The sequence below is a fragment of the Populus nigra genome, chromosome 18 (assembly GCF_951802175.1).
Source record: "Populus nigra chromosome 18, ddPopNigr1.1, whole genome shotgun sequence".
Taxonomy (NCBI): Eukaryota; Viridiplantae; Streptophyta; class Magnoliopsida; order Malpighiales; family Salicaceae; genus Populus; species Populus nigra.
Window position 1 is genome coordinate 2,061,684 of NC_084869.1, and position 6,592 is coordinate 2,068,275.

The 6,592-nt window shown below is 35.2% G+C and overlaps 1 long non-coding RNA gene across 2 annotated transcripts; it reads right to left on the reverse strand.

The window, feature by feature from the left end:
- Positions 1 to 2,322: 2,322 nt before the first annotated feature.
- Positions 2,323 to 4,468, reverse strand: LOC133678240 (uncharacterized). Of its 2 annotated transcripts, XR_009835915.1 has the most exons (4): positions 3,458 to 4,468; positions 3,231 to 3,299; positions 2,953 to 3,097; positions 2,323 to 2,665 (listed from the first exon to the last, which is right to left on the reverse strand). It is a non-coding gene; the product is annotated as an uncharacterized LOC133678240 (long non-coding RNA). The 2 variants fall into 2 exon arrangements; XR_009835914.1 differs by having other exon boundaries at positions 2,323 to 3,097.
- Positions 4,469 to 6,592: the final 2,124 nt, after the last annotated feature.

The following is a 6,592-nucleotide window of genomic DNA, read 5'->3' on the forward strand; positions in this document are numbered from 1 at the left end:
AGTTCTTTGATATGGTACCAGAACCTTGATAACCAAGCGATTACAAGTTCGAATCTCACAATCCCTATTTATTTGATAAAAATTAAGCACAAGGTAATGTGAACATGTACAAGTTTCAAGTTCAAAGAGCTTTCACTTGAGGAAATTATATCAGAGAATAATATAAATCAAATCTTAAAACTTCATCTAAAAACTTAAATTATTGGGTTGAGATGGTTCTTTAATACACTCTTGTTGTTCTTAAAAACAATCAATAATGTCTAAGGTGATTATAAAATCAGCACACGTGTGTCCTGTCTAAGCCGAAACCTCTTATTTCGGCCCTTAGACAGGTTACACAGTGATGTGTCTTGTTTTATAAATTAACAGGTGTCTCAATAAACAATTTGTTTTACAGGTTATTCTTGTAACCGTTAATAATAAAGTAAATTTTATTCATGCATAATATATCTGATATATTTATTACTCATCACAATATAATTTTATATGATCTGATGCGATATAAATTAATACCCAGGGATCATCCAATATGGAGACAAATGAACAACATATTTACACACACAGTAACCTAAAAGAACATTTAGCTTGTGTCTTGACCTCAACCAGAAGACAACCAAATCTTAAAAATCTCAAACCTCTAATATCCAAGAGGCTGCATACATGTGGTCCCTTTAGTTTTTTAATTCAATATTTTGTTCTAAAATCTTATTTTTTTTATTCTTTAGTAATTGGATTTGAGAGAGAAGAGAGTTTGTTGAAAAACAGATAAGAGAGAGAAAATTGTTTGATGATATTTTTTTTGATGATGAAACTAATAGCTATTGGTATCTACAAGTTTTATTTGATAAATAAAGTTTTATTTAAACGTTTTTTTCCTTATTTTTTTTTTAGAAAATAGATTGGGCTTCAAAAAAAGCTTCTTTTATCTTTCGCTGTGACATATGAAGCTCTACAACACCGTTTTTCACATGGAGCAACACCCTTTCCTTTCCTTTTCTGTTCTCTCTCCCTTCCCCATTAAATTCTGTGCAGGGCATAAAAAAAATATGAACCATGTTTTTTTGTTTTATTATTTTATGACATTTTATATTTAGTCCTTAATATTTTAATTTTTAAGTTTAATTTTTAATTTTTTTATAAAATTTTAATTTATTTTCTATTTCATTTTTAGATCTATAATCTTGATTTTTAATTTTTTTCAAGATGATTCCTCATTCTCTTAATTTTTATTTTTGTTTTGGATACTTTAGTGAATTTGATTTTTTTCTTTTTAATTTTACCATTTCATTCAAAATTTGATGATATTCAAGGTTTGACCCTTAATGTTTTGAATTTAAATTTTGATTCAAAGCTTAATTTATTTAATAATATGATAAAAAAACATCAGTAGTAGATAAATAAAAATAAAATAATAATTAACTATAAAAATAAATTGTTAATATCATATCCAGAAAAAAAAGAAAGAAAAATTCATAGAATTATAAAAAATTGCATGACTATTAAAAGAGACTACATACACCGCCAAAGCAATGATATATAAAGCTAAATAAAAACCATATCGTGATCATCCCATGCTCATGTTTAATTAATTAATATAATATATTTAATTTAAAAAAACTAAATTTAACAAAAAACAATAAATAAAAAAATTTAAGAGAATCCATATAATTTTTAAAATTAGTAAATATTTTTATAGAAAACAAATAAAAAAATAATACAACTTAATCTTTAATTAAACAAACTCTGAAAAGATAAAATTAAAAAAACAAAAACATAAGCTTGAAAAAAATAAAAATAAACAAACCCAATCGAATTTCTTAAATCTAAGTTAGTCTTTTAAACTCACAACCCATAAAATTCTAGATTTAAATTTAATTAAAAGACTTAATTCCCAACTAATTTAATATTAAATAATAATATTAAAAAAAAATATTCAAAGTAAAAAATAATAATAAGGATCCAGATCCAGCATGAGAGAGAAAAAAAACTGAAGAAGAATGATATCATAAACCAAATTGTGCAACCCACCATGGAATTGTGGAAATCAAAGTGGCAAATGGATTGGTTAAAAACAGAAAACATAAACCAAAGTAATCATTTAAAACCAACAGAATGGAAATTCTGCTGTTGATCTTGAGCAAGCCAACTATGTGATCAGCACGGCACCATAATCACCTCCTTATCCAAGAAAAAAAAAGGAAAGAAGAAAGATTGGATGTGAGCAATGGTTTCAATGTCAATACAATGCAAAGAAAACAAAACATAAAAACAAAAGTAAAAGGATGAACATAGTGGACAGATCAATGGACCGGACACAAAGCAGAATTTAATCTTGGCTGTGAGATATTGAATAAAGCATTTTGTGTTTGATTGTACAATCTGTCAACATGAATCTCAGAAAGAAAAGAAAAGGAATGGATGCCCCGGTGCAACAGCAGCCACAGATCTTGTTTGCTATCTTTTCTGTTGGAAAACAAAAAAAGCTCACAAGTGCCTGAAGGCATGGTCTGCTATTTCTGTCCTGAATAGTCCATGCCATAATCAACAAGTCTGAGATCTCAGTCAAGTAAACTCTTGGATCTTGAAAATCCTAAATTCAACAACAAAAAAAAAAAACATAGAATTCTCACTCAGAAGCCCAAAATTCACTCTGATCACTCCTCACCTGCAGGGGAAAAAGAACACAGGGAACATAATTATAAGGCAATCACGATGACAGCTTAACCAAATAAAAAAGATTGAAACTTCTAAACTTGATGACATAATTACCAATCTTGTTAGAAAATAAACGTGTTAAGAGGTCAAAGTTTTGCTGGCTGCTATCAATTATGATGCCATGTTGGAATCGATTTCCATGGCAAACTTTAGCAGATAAAATAATAATTTAGGGAGATTAAGCATACACAGCAAAGCATATATAGATCTAGATAGAATTCACAGCTTCCTGTTCACCTTTTTCCCCACTGAAAATAAAACTGATCGAGCTAAGAATCCAAAACAGCACAACTAAAGGAGAAGAGCATAAGAACATGACCAAACTCCGGGGAAGAGAAAAAAAACACAGCACCATGATGATCGAACAGCCAGCCAACCTAACCTGTGGAGATATTAATATGTTGAAGCGATGGTTAGAAGTTTTAAGGCCATTCTCGCTAGAATGAATTTCAGCCATTGCATATCATTGGTTTGTTTACTTTGAAAAAATCAAAAAGAAAGAAAGGGAGGAGCACCTCTAAATTAATCATCCATAAGCATGGCTTCCAATGCTTCGATTCCCATGTCCTGCTCCTTTCCATAGTCTGCCAATTCATTTCATTCAACCAATCAGTTATTAAAATATAGATACTAGCACGCCCCATCACTGCAACACAACACTCCTCCACTGGGGAGGAACTATCAACCAACCAATATAGGTAATCATAAACAATTAATTCAAAGATCTATTTAAGAAAATCACCAGTCAAGGTCGATAATTTTAATCTCCTCCTGTCTCTCCCTTCCTCCAGGTCGCGGTTGCTATTTTTTTCCTTTGTAATAGAAGATTAATGCCTCTGTACTCAACAAAGCCAAAACCCACGGACCGCCACCACAACCCATCTCCCTTGGCAATTCTCATCTCCCTCTAAAAAAAAACCCCAACAGCCCAGCGCAATTCCGCCATGGCACGCCCAGCACCAACATAGTCATTGAACCAGTTACCAACATAACCACCAAACCACGGCATAGCCGTTAACAATGGAACGATCCAGCTGCCAGGATCGGGAAAAAAAAGAACACGAAATGCGACAACTCCGACAGACTCAAGCGATCACGGAAGCCAACGCAACCGTCTAGATCCACGCCGCTAGTAACTCCACCAACGGCGAAAGTCGCGCGAAAACAAAAGGGAAAGCAACGGAAGGCAAAAAGACTGGATCCGTCGTTGGATGGCGAAGAGAAAAACTGCCCTCATAAACACGCAGGGGAGATGGAGTTGGCACCGATCCCACACTTAACGCACTGAAACCCACGGACCACCACCGCAACCCATCTCCCCTAGCAATTCTCACCTCTCTCACTCTCGAGAACAGCAAAAAAAGAAAAAAAACACAACCAATGAACCAGTTACCAATAAAACCACAAAACCACGGCATAGCCGTCAACAACGAAACGATCCAGCAAAAGAACTCGAAAAGCGAAAACTCCGACAGACTCAAGCTATCACGACAGCCAACGCAACCGTCCAGGACAACGCCGCTAGTAACTCCACCAGCGGCTGAAGTTGAGCGAAAAAAAGAAGCAGCAGCGACTGCAACCGAAGGCTCCCTCATTGGATGGCGGCGAGAAAAACCGACCTCATCAACGCGCAGAGGAGATGTAGTTGGCACCGATCCGACGCTCAACGCAACGAAACACCATCGGTTTGACATGGAATGGGATCTGCGATCAATTAAACAAAGAGTTTGGCTGTGACTGCTGCGGCGAGTGTTTGTTTTATGGACGACCAAGAGACTATAAAAAGAAAGCCCCTAAAGCAAGCCCCAGCAAATAAGAAAATTACACGTGGTTAAAACCCATAAAAAAAATAAACTCCAAGTAAAGTAAAAAAAATATAAAAAATAAAGAAAAAGCCCACAATTCATTATCTCCTATGACGATTTTAATTGAAGATATTAAGTTTAACTCCAACACAAAATTCACACCATCATTTATTTATATATAAAGTACAAATTAAAATGGTCTGATCTCAAATAATGAGAAAACAGACCAACATTAATCTGCAACAATACAGTAGATATAACTATAAAAACCAACTGTCCAGGTGCCGAGTACTTCATGGATTGCTACCTTAAACGAAGAAGAAGTTACGGAAGCAATATTGGAATATTAGAAGAATCTCACTGTATGAATCTTAATCATCTTCAACTTCTTATTGCATGCTACCTCCTTATGTCTCAGCACATGGACGCTCCTTTCAGCATTTCAACTAGAATCTCCAGGACGGACGCTCCTTTCTGGCATTTTAACATCCACCTCAAATCTCACGGAGCAGTTTCGGGCCTTTCGGCACTTGAAGAATACATGAACCACGACAGCAAGAAGGAGCATGATGAGGACACCAGCAACTCCTCCTTTAGCTGCTGAGGAGTACCCTCCGGTGGCCGAGTCTTGTGCAGGGGGGTGTGGGGTGTAACCATCCATGGCTTAAAACTAACTACAAAAAGGAATGGTTAATTAGAAGAAAATAAAAGCAGTAATGTCTCAAGTGAGATTAGAAAGAGATCGCATGCATTGATAACATTACCAAATTTGAGGACGAAACACAGGAGGAGACAAGTTAGCAGAGCGAGAGAGGATGCTTAATTTTGTGAATAAGGAGATGCAAGTATGTATAACAAGGAGCAAGTTTGTGTGCTCTCCAGCAAATAGAAAGCCACCAAAGCAAGCCCCAGCAAATAGAAAGCCACTAAAGCAGGCCCCAGCAAATAAGCAAACTACACGTCAATGTAGAAATGCTATATGGCTATAGAAATCCTTTAAAGGTGAAATCTCAACAAGGAGAAATCTCGCCTTGTTGAGAAGCCAAACACGTAAATTAGAAAGAGATCGCATGTGCTATTCACTTTTTAACAAACATATGTACCATTGTCCCATTTCTATATTGCATCTACCAAATTTGTCCCATTGAGATTTCTCCTTGTCCCACGTCACCAGGAAGGAAATTGGAATGTAGAAAGGCTATCTTAGATGGGAAATGATTCATTTCCCCTTCCTTTAAAGGATTTCTATAGCCATATAGCATTTCTACATTGACGTGTAATTTTCTTATTTGCTGGGGCTTGCTTTAGTGGCTTTCTATTTGCTGGAGAGCACACAAACTTGCTCCTTGTTATACATACTTGCATCTCCTTATTCACAAAATTAAGCATCCTCTCTCGCTCTGCTAACTTGTCTCCTCCTGTGTTTAATTCCTCCTCAAATTTGGTAATGTTATCAATGCATGCATGCCATCTCTTTCTAATCTCACTTGAGACATTACTGCTTTTACTTTCTTCTAATTAACCATTCCTTTTTGTAGTTAATTTTAAGCCATGGATGGTTACACCCCACACCCCCCTGCACAAGAGGAGAAACATAATCCATATGAATGATCCGTGACTTGTTCTTCCTGGTTGTTTCACTATACCTTTGCTTTATTTTGTTGGCAATCCACATGACCTGCACGACTACCTTTATTCAAACAATATTTACATATATATATATAATATTCTGTATCTGAGTTCGTACAAATGTTCCATATGAATTTTAGTATATTCCATATAGTTGAAAAACATTTACTCACATGTCATTGAATCACCAACAAAATTATTTATTCCATATGCCACTTCAACTATTGTTCATGTTCTATGAAAAAGAAAAGAAGTATTTTGAACAATGCGAATGGCGTGCCTTTTGCTCCCTTTGTCATTTGGGCGTGGTTTACTTTCAAAAGAGGCTATGTTTTGATGTATTACAAAAGTATTTTTATTAGCTAAAGATAAGAGGATAGGCAACGAATCTAAGAGTCCAGCCCTTTGCCAATGTGGGGGGCATGCATGCCTATGGCTACATC